Raw genomic sequence first — 16,007 nt, 5'->3', positions numbered from 1 at the left:
TTTTTAAATAAGTGGAAAGAAACAGTATTTTGTTGATTTTACTATCTTTTTTTTTTTTTTTTTAATCATTTATGGTAATTTCCTGCATGGTGTGGAACCAAGACTCACTCTTGTATTTTCAGTTTATGTTCTAATCAAAATAATTTCTATCATCATTTTGTGTGTTTTTGGTGTCAATTTCTGTATTTTGTTGTTTGTTTATTCTTGTTATTATTCAGAATATTGTTCTCTTCTTTTGTGTGTTTTTGTTATTGTTTTTGTGTGTTGTTGTTGGTATTATGTAAATCATTCTCTATCTGTGTGTGTGTGTGTTTTTTGTGTCATTTGATTGTTTCTTATGTCGTTTTCTCTGTTATTTTTGTGTATTTTTCTCTCATTTGTATTTTGTTGTTCTTTTTATTATTCACATTTTGTTGCTTTGTGAGTTCCTTGTAATATTCAGTGTGATTATCATTTTTAACTGAAAATAAACGTATATAAATAAAACCCCATAATTTTAAAGTTCTTTGTTAATTTTTCACTTTCTCTCTCTCTTAAGTAGTAGTGCCATTGCATACCCTTAGGGATACACGTACCCCCATTTGAGAAACACTGCTTTAGAGCATCTAATTCGGCCCACAGGAGCAAGTAAAAATGACAGAAAAAACATAAATCAGTGAATTACAAAATAATTCATCTGAAGATACTGTATGTCATTTCCTCTAAATACACATGGATACAAATGTACAAATTCCCATGCTTATGTCACATGATGGCAGTTTTAAATGTGAAATTGACGAAAACTTTCCTCAACTTATTCTACTAAATGAAATAATTGTTCATAATATCAAAGAAATGCAAGTGCATTTAAGCTAAAGGTTATTTAATGCTTGGATATTGTTGGTCTGTTATATACTTTATATGTATTTATACGTGGAAGTGCAAACTAGTGCACATTAATGTTGAAATTGCTTTCTGTGGTCCACTTGAGATCAATCTGGTCTGTATGTGACCCCTGAACTAAAACGAGTTTGACACCCCTAAGGTATATCCCAATAGAGAGCTGGAGCAGCGTCTGATGATAGCCACATATCAGATTAAAAAAACAAACTATTCTTATTTATAAAGTCAAATTCTTCATTTCAATAACTGTAAAATATTATATTAGTCTTGAGTTTTCAGAAAGATTATGTCAATAAAAACATTGGTGTGAAAGATGTTTACTGCAAACATAACAGATGGATAAATAAATTAAATAAATCATTTCAGGTTCAAAAGGAGATGCGTAATTTTTTTTCTCATTTACTTTCTGAGGAGCCTAAAATGCACATATTTGTACAGTTCCACAGAAACAGATTGATCGCGTGTATTTACTTTTAACAAAGATTGCCAAAGCAACTGGCACGAATATAGAGCTGTTAAAGTAGAGGAAGTGTGAAGGTCAGTAGGGTGGTGCTCCCTCATTGTCTTTGCATAGACAGCAGAGTGCTGCTGCACTTTTAACTCTGGGATAATTGATCCTCTTCTTCTAGCGATGCCAAGACTTTCAAGCTGCTGCTGCTGCTGCTTTACACACATCGAAAAGTCAACAGAATTATTCAGACGTCTCACAAAGAGTGAGACTAGCCCGTTTTCCACCCGCACTGACAAACGCTTTGCTCTCTGTTCGATGTTGAACCTCAGATCCTTTTAGATGCTCTATTTTCAGCAGGACAGCTTTAACACAGTAGGGGTGTCCCGATCCGATATCGGTCCAATATTAGCCTGAAAACAAATACCGCATTCAAATTTCCGGATTTTTTATTTAATTCATTCATTTGTAGGATACTGTAGATATTATGTTGAAAAAATGATGTAGCCAATTGGTTAATAATAAATGGGTGAGTTTTTCTCATACCTACTGTTGATGACTGTTCTCTGTTTGAGTGACATCACTTGATCAAGCCTTTTCTAACATTCCACACTACAAAATAAGTACATATTATTTTTATTGAAGAAAAGAGAGAGAGAGAGAAAAAAAAAAAGTATGTATGATTCATGCTGATATCGGATCAATATCGGTGTCGGCCGGTATCATATCAGAAATGAAAAAGTTGAATCGGGACGTCCCGAATACACACATTTAAAATGTGTTTCTGACCTCCGTCAGTGAAGAGATGGCCGACCTTTATCACAGCGAGGGCCACAAAGAAGTGACTGACCCGTTACATTATCAACATTCATGTCAGCATTTACAATAATGACCAATCTGAGCATTAATACTGACGAGAACGAAGGGTTTTCTCCATATTTTTGTAGTTTTGTATGTTTTTGGAGTCATTGTGTACATGTTTCTTTCATTTTGTGATTTTTGTTTGTTTATGGTTTTTTTTTGTTATTTTGAGTATTTTCTTAAATCTTTTATGTGATTTTCTGTAATTTTGTACATTTGTTAGTCATTTTGTATATTTCTTAGTCATTTTGTATATAGTTTGTTTTATTTAAATTTTAGTTTGGGGGTTTTTTTTAGCGTTTTTGTGGGTTTTGGGAGGAATTTTAGTTTATTTTCTGATGTTTTGTGTATTTTCTTGTCATTGCGTATGTTGACATTGAGGGTAAGATTAGACCAAGGGGGTCCCCGGACCACCAGTTTCCCAGCAATGTCTGGGTTAGAGTGGGTGGTGATAGAAAAGGAAATATTATGGTTTCCATTAAATATTTTTGCCATTTGTCTCAAATGAAGCTGTTTTTTTATTAACCACCATGAAATGCAATTTTTAATAGAGATTAAAAATTTAACAATTAGCTTCAACAGTTGCTGCAGAGGGAATTTCCTATAGCTGCTCAGCAAAAATGCTATCATTAGCATTAGCATTGCCTGCAACTGGTTTCTTTAAATTCCCATTAACAGGAGAATATAATGTGGTAACGATGTCTAAAAAAGATAAGTAGTATTTCATACTGTATATGCATTAGCTTGTTGGTTGTTGCTGGTTTATATGCAGACCTGTTTACACGTAGTTTATTTTGACTCCTCTAACAAGCTGATTTAGGTTCATCCAGTAAGTGGATCAGCCATTAGACTAATACCCACACAATAGTAACTCTGGGAATGTCACACAGCAGCGTAACAACCTCCCAGGAGTGAATGGCAATTAAAACTGAAGCAGACATTTAAAAATGATGAATAGGTTCATAACTACTGTTTGCTTAATATTCTCGAACCCGACTACTGGATAACACCATTTAACAACTACCACTGTTCAAGGCCCTGCTGTGTGTGATATTTACTTTCCTATTCATTCTTTAGATCAGTGTTTTTCAACCTGTGGGGTCGTTACCCCACGTGGGGTCGCCTGGAGATGAAATGGAGTTGCCTGAAATGTCTAGTAGTAATAAAATGTAAAAAACTACTGATTAAAGTGACTTTTTATATTTAAAATTTTTTATAAATGTATTAATCATTTTGTACAGTTAAAAAAACAATACATAATTCAAGGTTTTTAATTATGTGCATAACAAAATAATGTCCCCAAGTTCCCCGTTAAGTAAAAGAATAAAAATGGAAGAAAAAAATAGAAAAACACCAGTAATATAAATAGAATATATACAAAATAATACAAATATACAATTATATACAAAACAATAGTGACAATAATATCACAGAAATAAATATACAGTGCAGGAAGAGGCAGAAAGCTCAATTAATAATAATAATTTTTATTATTAAAAAGCAGTATAAAAATATCTGAGCGGGGCATATTGTCACTTTGAATTTGTAAGACGGTATAACAAACTAAAAAGTCATTTTAGAGAAAGGGTCACTAGAAGTTTGTGATATAAAAATGAGGTCATGACAAGAAAACGGTTGGGAACCACTGCTTTTAAACACATTAGCGTATTAGCTTGTGCTATAGCATGTACTACGCTTGTCGTTTCTTTACAAGAAAGTGTATTTACACATCACAACACTGGATATTTCTATTTTCTTCTTTATTGCAACCAGATTATTGGATAAAGTGGAAAGTAGTCCTTCCTAACTCAAATATTGATGAGTATATGATTTAAGATGATCTAGTTCATCTGTGTCACACATGATTGTGCAGCCTTCTGCTTGATGCCCCCATCGCTTTACAGAAAAAAAATTAAATATTTACTCAAAGAAATCCCAAAGATCCTTAGTCATCTCTCCGTGTGCTTCGTTTGCTAAATCCAGCTCTTGTACTGTTTGGATTCTATTGCATTCAGAGGCTCATTGTACCCCAAGGACGCTCTCATTAAACAGAAAAAGTGGGTTATTATTTTTGAACAATATTTAGTCACAGTCTTCCTATGGATGAACGAGATGAAGGTTCATAATGCTTGTGTAAACTTTACTTCGTTTACCACGCAGCTTTGCTTTATTTGCTCACTAATAAATACAGTATATTCTGTTCAAATGATCGGTTTTGAGATTCAGTTGATGATGATGATGTTTCTTCTCTGCTGTGTTCAGACTCCATAAATCAGGGGTTTCAAACTAATTTAGTTCAGGGGCCAAAGATGAACCAGTTTGATCTCAAGTGGGACACAGATTTTAGGTGGGGCAAAAAATAGCAAGTAATTTTAACATCATTGTGCCCTGGTTTTCAACATCGGTTCAATTCACTGAAAAAAATCTTGATTTTGTTACAAGTTTTGGTGGAATTTTGCGTAATTGTTGTGATTTGTGAAAATATTTAGAGTGATTTCCACAATTTGCAATAAAAAAATGACGAAATATTGTCATATTGGTGAATTTCAGATATTTTTACTTTCTTCTTGCTCTAAAGCAGGGGCGTCAAACTCATTTTAGTTCAGGGGCCAAATATGGAGCGGTTTGATCTCAAGTGGGCCACAGATTTTAAGCGGCAAAACAAGTACGGGATTTCCTAGTTTGCACTTCTAAGTATAGGCAAGGCAAGGCAAATTTATTTGTATAGCGCATTTCATACACAAGGCAACGCAATGCGCTATACATGATAAAACATTCAATTGTTTAAAATCAATAAGAACATTTAAAATCATCAGTAAAATCAATTCAAATCATCAACAAACACATGACATCAACAACATGACCAAAAATCTCTCTCTCAATCATATGCAGTAGAGAAAAAAAGTTCCTTTAACTTTGATTTAAAAATGTTCACATTGGATGCTGACTTCAGCTCTGCTGGCAGTTTGTTCCACTTCTTTGCAGCATAACAACTAAAAGCAGCATCACCATGTTTACTGTGAGCTCTGGGCTCCACTATCTGACCTGTGTCCATAGATCTGAGAGATGAAATGCAAAATATGTAAGAAACTGACAATATCCTACCAATAAATGACAGATCTCAGTCCCAACAGGATCTTCACTTTAAATTTCTTAGATTCTGTGACCAATTTATATCTAACTAAGGGAAACGTTGTCATAATTTGAGGAAAATGTAAGAATTCAACTGTTTAACATTAAAAATGACCAGTCTGGAAAAACTGTGAGCCCCTGAAAAATGATTCATGTTTTCTTCTGTCATTTTTTAACTTTCTCCAGCGGGCCAAACTGGATACTCTAAAGGGCCGGATTTGACCCCCGGGTCGTGAGTTTGACACATGTGCCATAAATGTTAACAAGCTCACGATGGAGTAAAGCGTATAAATCCCTTTTCTTGTAAAAAATGATGTATTCTTTTTAACTTTAATACTGTTTTTAAGAGGTTTGCAGCATTTTAATAGTTGAATAGTTGCTTACACTAGCTAAGCCACAAAAAGCTTCTGTTGGTGTGCGACTGTTTATCTTACAATCCCACGAAAAGGCTGTTAGTTTCAGCACATAATAAACAATTTTATTTGAATGTTGTTTTTTTTCAAATGTTCTTCATTCCTAACTATAAACACGGGACCCCTGCAGCGTCTTCCTCTATAGAAGATGAAAACTTAACTCAGCGGTGGGTTTTTCACATGTTTACAGCAGCATAGACGCCTTCAAACAAGCCGACAGATTTGTGCACAAGATGCACATTTATTTTTCTAAAAAAAAAACATGAACATTTGTAAAGTACTGAGACCACAGATGGATATTACAATTCAGAAATAGTCAGTAAACTTTTCTCACTTGTGTCTAAAACTTGACTGAAGTCATTGACTGAAGACATTGACAGCCTGGGTGCCACATGTGGCCCTCAGTCTAATTTAATGCGGCCCCCAAAGTAAACATACAGAGAGAAATTTCAGAAAAATGTAAAAAACAAAAGCAATAAAACAATACAAAGAATTACAACATTGCAGGAGAATATATTAAGACAAGAAAAACACACCAAATACTCCAAAAACACACAAAACTACTACAAAAATAAACAAAACAATTATAATACACAAAATTTCTCAAAAAAAAAAGCAAAATAACAAATACCCAATATGACTAAAAAAACATACGTTTTAGAGAAAAAATACACAAAAGTACAACAGAAAGTTACAAAATGCAATCATAACAAGCCAAACAACAAACATAGAAGGACAGAAAAACACACAAAATTACTATAAAACCTTGTGTGTTAATGCTCAGATTGGTCATTATTCTAAATGCTGACATGAATGTTGATTATGTGGCCCGCAGATCTGACAATCATATTTTTGTGGCCCCCATTGTAACAACAAAAGCATACGAACTGAGAGAAAATGTAAAAAATGACAACAAAAATACACAAAATGAGTAAAATACACAAAATGAGTAAAATACACAAAATGAGTAAAATATACAAAATGACTAATCAAACACACAAAATGTCTCCGAAAACACACAAAAATGATTCCATAAAACACAAAATTACTCCAAAAAAACATACAAAATTGCAGAAAGGGGCAACAAAAATACACAAATTTCCTCCAAGAACATACTGGTACACACAATAGGGAAAACCCACAAAATGACAACAAAAATACACAAAATCACTTCAAAAACACACACACTGACAGAAATACACAAAAGCTACTCCGAAAAAACATACACTTCACAGGAAAAATACACAAATGCCTCATAATAAGCAAGACAACAACAAACATACACAGAAAGACAGAAAAACTTACAAAATTACTATAAAACTTCTGTGTTCTTTCCTGTGTTAATGCTCAGATTGGTCATTATTCTAAATGCTGACATGAATGTTGATAATGTGACCCTCAGATTTGACAATCATATTTTTGTGACAGCAAAATCACACAAAATGACTAATAAAACACACAAAATGGCTCCAAAAACACACGTTATCCCATATAACATAAAATTACTCCAAAAAAAAAATACAAAATTGCAGAAAAGGGCCACAAAAATACACAATAAATAAAAAAAAACACACACACACACACACTGACAGAAATACACAAAAGTTACTCCAAAAAATGCTAAATGACAACATAAATATACATTACGACTCCAAAAAAAAACATACATTTTACAGGAAAAATACACAAAATGCAATCATAACAAGCAAGACAAACATATACAGAATGACAGAAAAACACACAACATTACTATAAAACCTCTGTTGTTTACTGTGTTAATGCTCAGATTGGTGATTATTCTAAATGCTGACATGAATGTTGATAATGTGGCCCTCAGATCTGACAATCATATTTTTGTGATGCCCACCTCTGCTTTAGAAGCTGATCAGTCTATACTACTGAAATACCACATGAAAGTCTGGATTTATTTTTTTCTTCTTCAAGCCATAACGTGAAAGCAATACTGTACATAATTGATGCCTACACAAGCTTGGATCATGTGTCAGCTCTTCTTTGCAGACAGTTTTTTTTTTTTTTTTACCCTGAACTAAGTGCCAAACAGGAGCATCTGTCCTGCCTTTTGAACGGAAGTCATTGAACTGTACCAGTGAGCAGTCACTCAAACCTACTCCAGTGGTCTTATATCCAAAGCAAAAGTATATAAATCATCTGATTTATAGTGACAACATAAAGAGAGAAAACTCCAAATGCTGAGCTGGTGTTGGGGGGAAGCTACGATATGAGATCCTAATGCATATGAAGACGCAGCAGCAGCAGCAGCAGCAGCGAGACAATATTATTACAGCAGAAACCACAGATAATCTTACAACAGCATTTGTTCTCCATCTGATAACCAAATTATCACACACACGCACACACACGCGCACACACACCGACTCAGACAGAGATCAATGTCAGCCTGAACACACTTAAAATGCTAATCTACGACACTGGTTCTTTTTTGGCTCAAGTACCCCCTTTTTTTATTTCTTAATCCAAGTACCCCCTCTGCCCGACTACAATATTTTTGCTAAGAAAGATATTTAAAAACAACTATTGAGCACATTGATGGAATGAATGAGTGATAAAATACATTCTAAAGAATCTCATTTTGTAATGGAGTGGTTCCCAACCTTTTTTGGATTGAGACCTAGAGCTGGGCAATATATCGAGTTTCAGGATATATTGAAAATACAATATCACTGATATCGATAGATATTCTTTATAGACTATTTTGTTTTAAAATACTTGTTTTAGGAGTTGCTGCTTTTGCTACTTCACAGCGTGTTAGATGGATAACTGAGTGCGTTCTAACCCACACCTTACCCTTAACACGCCACACTACAGAACTCACTCACACGTGCTGTCCCTTATGAGAAAAAGCCAAAAGTGGCACATATTGTGCAGCTCTTTCATAAATGTGCCTCTGTAGCATTTTGCATCAGCAAATGTAACCCAGAATAGTTTAGATTTAATTTAAATAAAAAATATAGAGATTTATCGCCATTTTGAGAACACATATTGAGACATGAGTTTTGGTCTATATCGCCCAGCCCTATGGTGACCCCACCTACGGCCGGGCCCACGGAACATCCAGGCGCCAAATAGCACGTACAACGTTCCAGAGAATTTAGTTCCACTGAGTAAAAAAAGACTAGCATTAAACGTGGAACATCGATGTCGGATTTAGGTATTGGTGTCGCTGCGATACAGAGCCGATACCAGACCTCATTCCCAGCACCGATACCGGAAAGGATTTTTCAAACAAGGATGAAAATATATTCATAAATGCGTGATAAGCCATTTGGGCATCCTGGTGTTTGAAAACTTCATCCCATGTTGAATGAGCGAGTGCGGTTTTAAAAGATTCCTCGTTTTTCTGGTTGAATGTACGATGTCTCAAACTGCATTTTGACTTTGTTTGCAAGGGATTTGTAAAAAACTGAAATACAGGAAGATGATCTGAGATATCAGCGAGCATAGCACCTGAAATAATTAGATTTACAAAATAGTTTGTTAACATGTTATCAATTAAGGTTGCAGTTGATTTAGTTATCCTTGTGGGTTTATGAATAAGTGGATAATAATAATAGGTACAGTATATAGTGTATTTAAGAAGTCAACTGAAGAATTTAATTCATGTTTCAAAAGATCAATATTAAAATCCCCAAGGAGGATACAAGTCTTATTTTTAACATTTACCATCTCCAGTGTAGAGGACAACGCCTCATTAAAAATACCAATATCATTTTCAGGTGGCCGATAAATGCAACCAATGATTAAGGTTTGACCTCCAAAACTGCTGCATTTTGGAATTTCTATAAATTATGTTTCTACCTCAGTTTCAACAAAATGAATACTCAGATCCTCTCTTTCAAAATATTAAAAATCCTCATGTATAAAAACAGAAACTCCACCTTTTTGATTTTTCTACAGACATGTACTGCATTATATTGGGGTACAGAGTAAAATTGTTCACTGTCCTCATTATGCCATGTTTCAGTCAGTGCAAACACAGAGAATTTATGTTCTAAAGTTGATTTGGCCCCAGCTCCTCTGGCAGAGTTCGTCAGCCAAAGAAACAGCTCTGAGCGCGTCACTCGAGGCTCTGTAGGAGGCGATTGTGTCATCCCTCTGCGCAGGAGTCCTTTCAGTCGCTCGGCCTGGTCAGTTGGGGGCGCTGCTGAGTGGAACTCAATACCTGAGGAGGTTAAACAGCTAACCAAACCTTAACAAGGCCTTTACAAAAAAATTGAAAATTTGTCTCATTAACAAGTACGTCTGCCAACATTAGAAGCTGAGCATGTTGCGCTGCATTGTATTGTATTAGATAACGTAGCCTTTTGAACACGTGTTTTAATATTGTAACAGGTACTGTTATTGTTGTTATTGACTTGTAAATGTATTGTCATGCTTGTATTTTAATGCCTTTTTACATCTTGACCAGGGGACTACAGATGAAAAATAGCCTTCTGGCTAATTCTGGCTTTTTTTAACCATGTTACTTCATGTGTTATATGAAATTGCACTGTCCCCTTTCAAATAAACCAATCTAACAAGATAACAACTGCATTAATGCATCATATTTGACTCGCAAATAAATGAGAAATCGACTTTCTTTTTTTTTTCTTTTTCGGGTCATATCAAAAATCTGACTCCAAGCGTCGATGCGTACACATCCATAGATTATAGCTACCAAATTTCAGGCTGATCCATTCACGAATAACAGGAGAAGTAGCAATTTTTATTTTCCACTCTTTCTTAAATACCTCCTGTAGTACCATCGTGTGCCCCTAGGGGTGCACGTACCCCAATTTGAGAAACACTAATCTACAGTGACCGAGAACACAAAGCACAGAATAAATAATGAGACTGGGATAAAGAGTAGTTGGTGAAGGTCTGAGCGAGGCCTGTGGTAGCACAGCTGCTCCTAAGCCCAGCCATGAGCGCATCACGTGACCTTTGACAACAACACATGCGTATAAAGTAAGATTAGGAGGCTGTTGTTCTGGAGATGACCTTTGGCCCACAAATCCTATTGAAAATGATCACACTGTCCCAGATACAGCACATAGCTGCAGCAACGGCTCCCAGGATATAGCCTGTGCTGTACATTACAGAAATACAGACATGAATTATTATTCATGGTTTCTTTTTTGACATACTATAATTATATATCCTTATATCCAATAGCCCTTATTTACCCATAGTAAAATATATTCTCAGTAGGGCTGGGTGATATATTCTCAGGTCAACTTTTTCTAGGCCTATTTTCTGAAACAAAGAGTTTCAAAACATCGGATTTCAACTAGATTTAAATCTAACAACAACAACAACACAAGCATGATGTAATCAATGAGACAATGAGATATAAATGACCTCAGAACAGTCAGTTTAAGAGACAGTTTCAAGTACAAAAATCTAAAAAAAAAAAATTAACAAATAAAAAGTCTGCCTTTTCTTTTAAATACAAAACTTAATACACATTAAACAACTAGTATACACATAACAAATAAAATAAATGAACACCCCTAAATGATAAATAATCACTGTCCAATCAATAATCTTGCTTTAAATCAGCAGTAAATATTCTCTTTAATCTTTAAACTCTTCTATTATCTTCAAATATTACTAACACATTTAAGCCTTGGGGTCAATCAGACCCCAGGGATATTTGCCTCCAGAAATTGATTTTCAGCAAATTGTTGACCAAGTATCTCCTTTTTGCAACATAGTTCAAGTTATTCACTATAAAGTTTCACAAACATTCTCCTCTACATCACTTTCACTGTGAAAGAGCTGTTCCAAAACCTCATTGATAGTTTTCCCACTCGTATCACTTTGTTAAATTTCTTTGGCCCATTGGTTCAGACAGGAGTTTCTCATCTTTCACAGCTCTGACCTCCTCTAGCCCTGCAGGATTAGCTACGCTGGAAGTGATATGTACAGTAATATAGGCCGGAAGATTTTCATCCCTCATGAGAGACTTACGCGAGGTTACATTTAAGCCCTTTGTGTGTCCTGTCCACTTTATATATATATATATATATATATATATATATCCCTCCTGCTATTGCTCCACTCCATCCAAGCCCTGTATACCTACTATGTCAAGTCAAATACACACACCCTGAAACACACACACTCACATGCAGTCTCTGACTTACAAACATAGACACTCAGATCCCGTCCAAATGCTGCAGCAGGTGGCCCGCACCACTAAGCCCCTCCAGCACTTATCCTCACTGGGATCCTGTCTCCACGACAACAGTCTCCAAGATGCCCTTTGTGATAAGAGACATCCTTGTTTTCACTTGCGGGATGACAACCAGATCCTAAACAGCCGTCAGTGACTCCTCATGCTTTGTCGACTGGTGAATCAACTTGTGACTAAAGAATATGGTAATATAGTCAAAACCGCAATATCCAAGACAAAGGCTGTGTTCAAAATGTCATACTAATGTACTACTCATACTAAGTTTCACATCGAAGTAAGTATTTAGTGCATTCACAGTTTGATCAGGCGTTCTCAACATGGTCTCACCCTGGGACCCAAAGTTTGCCATTAAATCGCAACCCTTTTTTTTTTAGAATTCAACCAACCAAATTTAGTTTTTCAATAATAGTTTTTGAATCTAAATAAATCTATATATTTTCCTGTGCAACATGCATTTCACAGCATGCCTGTCAAACAAAAAGTTTCTTTCAAAATAAATGACAAGTCCAACATGAGAGACATTAAAGCTGATATCCGGAGTTTCTGAGAAATCTATGTTTATGTATGATTCTTTTGAAATTCATAAAAATACTTAACTAGTTTTTTTCTATGGTCTACTGCTGGTGGTCGTTCATATACATTAATGTATATATGTCCCTCATTCGTCCTATTGACCCTTATACAAATGGAAACAATCGCTGACTGTGCACAGCCAATAGGCTTCGACTTCCTGTTTTTGAGACTGTCAATCAAAGTAAATGCAAACCTGTGCACGGAAACAAGGCTGCTCGTCACAACAGCAAACAGGTAAATATGATTTTGGCTCTTACCTGACCCATAGACCTATATCAATGCGACCTGATGCGACCTTGTTGTGTTCCGCGATGCCAGTGCAGAAAAGTAGAGGCGTGGCTTCTGGTAGATTGCAGAGGCAGGGGGAGGAAGTGGAGCTGTTGAGGGCGGGACATCTAGACGTCCTCTCAGAAACTCCGGATATAAGTATTTATTTATTTTTGACCATCTGTCCGCGATCACCCAGTACAGGTCCGCAATCCACTTTTGGGTACCAACCCACCAGTTGAAATTCGCTGGTCAAGACTACAATATCCAAGACTGTGTTCAAAATGGCATATTGATGTACTACTCATACTAAGTTTGACGTCAAAATGAGTATGTAGTACGTTCACATTAGATAGTATGGAAAGATTGAGTACGCAAGAAATACCCGGATGTACAGTTTACTATATCGGTACATGATGCATTGCGATCAGAATGTAAAAGAGAATTGCGCCACCCACAATATGTGTAACATATACAACAATGCAAAAATCATTAGTAACATAATTGATAATTTTGACTACAAAAATGTGTCAACGCGTCATAAAATCAGGCCGGCGGCCGCTTTCTGTATCATTTTTGCTGCAGTCCATTTACATTGTGAAGAAGAATTGTGCAACAGAAGAAGAACCAACCTAAAGTCTCAAATGTTTAGGACCATTTCACTGAAAACTTAGACTACACACCTGAGATAGAATTAGCATCTGTGACATGAAGCGACCAGGCACTTCAAATATTTGAATATTATGTGCATTATATTAGGAATTGTATTATTTTGAATATTTTTTGGAAAACTGTAATGAAAACTTTTGACCACTATGAGGGGCAATGATCCCCCTGCAAACTCTGCGTATGGTCTCAAATACTACAACACCAGAATGTGGTCTCCCTACGACCAACACAAACACCAACATACAACTAGTATCAGTTTAGAAATGAGGTAATGCTGTGTTTTTCGAACAAAACGGGTGATAAACCATGTGTGTCTACATTCAGGAACTGCTCACTGTCCATCAAACTTTGCCACATAAATAAACCAGGAAGAGGGTTGTGCTCTGCATGTTATTCATGCTTCTTTCCTTTGGCTTTATGATCATTCCTGTGACACAAAAAATCATTTCTGTCACCCCCTTATGCCCTCCCTCCTTTTTGTCATTTCTACCTCCACATAAAGTTTCTAAGTTATATTGCTAGCAAGGGGAATAAAGGTAGGAACAAACAGTCAAAAAAAAATACAATTTATTTTGTTTTGGAGAAACATCAAATGAAATGACCTCCCCATTAAAAAGGCCACCGAAGGGAAGAGAAAGAGATATTGCTTTTTCTCTTAGAACGATATCTTTTTTATTTTGTCTGAGGCTTTTTCAACGCAACAGTGATTCTTGTTACTTTTTCTTGATGCTGGTGTCATTTCAGCATGTATTTGTAGTGTGAAAGCAGTGCACATCCTTAAGTGTTCATGGTTGATGATGACATAAGCATAGATTTAAGGTTTAAATGCAGGGAAAGTGTCCATTTCTCTTGAATTGTCTTGCTGCTTTGCGGACAGCCCTTGGTGGGTGTATGAGTGTCTAGTGCATTTCCGTGGGCAGGTGTTGTTTATGTATCTGTGTGTGTGTGTGTGTGTGTGTGTTCTGTGTGTGTGCAAAAGCAAATTTTTATTGTCAGCATGTGTGACTGTGCGGAAGTAGGAGAGAAAACAGAAGAAAAGTCATCATGTTACTGTAATTGAGTTGCTTTTATGAATATATGCACTTTTTGAGTACACTTTGAGGCACTTTGTCATTTAATGCAACCTAAAAGAACTTTAAGAAGTGGGTTTTTTGTGTCAACTATTAATTATTTCTAAAAGGTGTTTTTGATGCACGACTGACCTTGATACTGTATATTCGTCTTGTATTGCTTTAACGAGAAACGCAAAGATGCCACATTTAATTTGAGCATGATTTGGATTTTCTATTGCAGATAAGTCTGTATCAAATATCTCATAATGTATCATAAGGCGGTGCGCATTAGAAAATGTTGCAGAGTAAAGCAAACACATGCAGCCCATAAGTTGTCAAACAATTTGCTTACTGCAGGGAGTGATAAGGTAGCAATACGCATTAATCTTTTAAATAATGAACGTTCTATTGTTTCTATTTTGCACTGACTGCAGCACATTTCCACTCAGTGTGTCTTGTGAGTGAATCATGTACCTTTGAGTTTTGCTGACATAATTCTTTCAAAGTAGTTCTAAAAAATTACTCTCAGATTAATCAATAAATAAACAAATGGATGCAAAATGCGCATGTATGCTTAGTGCGTATTCCCTCTAAATCAGTGGTTTTCAACCTTTTCAGGCCGCGACCCCCAAAATAGAGGTGACCAGAGACCGGGGACCCCCAATGGCCATCTATAAAGGGGACTAAAGGGGAGAGATTTTTGGGGCCCATTCATAAAGTCGGTAAAATGATGGTCCATTGTTCTATGAATCTGTGATAACCATATTTATTTATTTATCTGAATAATATCCACTGTTATCCAGGAAGTTTATTATTATTTGCACCATAGTATATAGTCATCTTAAATATGTAAATTCTTATTTCAATCAGAAATAAAACAGGTTAAAATTGACAAAAAAACGTGGGAAAAGTGGTGGAATGGGATTTTTAAAAACCACAGAAATTGGTTGAAAGTTGCAAATTGGAGTGACCAAAAATGAACAGAAAGAGGTAAAAAGTGTCTAAAAGTAGGAACAATTAGTTTAAACTGGCAAATAAGTTGTTAAATTGGCAAAAAATAACATGAAATATGGTGAAAAGAGGTTAAAAGTGACAATATGGGTCAACATAAGTGACATTAGGTAGGAAAAGTGGTGGAAAGGGTTTATAAGTGCTGAAAATATCTTGAAAGTAGAAAGAAACGGCAGAAAAGGTATTGAAATTTGATGGAGAAGTGGCAGAAATAAGAATAATGTAGCAAAAATGCATTAAAAAGAGCTAAAATATGGCAAGTTTGGTGTAGTTGCAGAAAAAGGGTAAAAATAAGCAAAAATTGGCTCAAATTGTTAAAAATAATTTCTATCTAGTTTTATCAGTGAAACTTGGAGGTTTGTTAAAGTCACCTCACGCTGCAGATACTAAGCCCTTGTTGCCAATCCCTCTTAGCTTCACCTCAGTCACAGATAAATCTCACTTATAACCATCCTCCCCTTCTGCCAACACATCTAAACACT

The 16,007-nt window shown here is 35.6% G+C and overlaps 1 protein-coding gene across 1 annotated transcript in view; it reads right to left on the bottom strand.

The window, feature by feature from the left end:
• Positions 1 to 16,007, bottom strand: part of ntng2b (netrin g2b) — a 101,027-nt gene that overhangs the window by 74,073 nt on the left and 10,947 nt on the right. The gene's annotated exons all lie outside the window — the stretch shown is intronic.

Source organism: Gouania willdenowi, chromosome 12 (genome assembly GCF_900634775.1).
Source record: "Gouania willdenowi chromosome 12, fGouWil2.1, whole genome shotgun sequence".
Taxonomy (NCBI): domain Eukaryota; kingdom Metazoa; phylum Chordata; class Actinopteri; order Blenniiformes; family Gobiesocidae; genus Gouania; species Gouania willdenowi.
The sequence above is the reverse complement of the archived record's forward strand: the minus strand, read 5'-3'. Positions and strand labels throughout refer to the sequence as shown.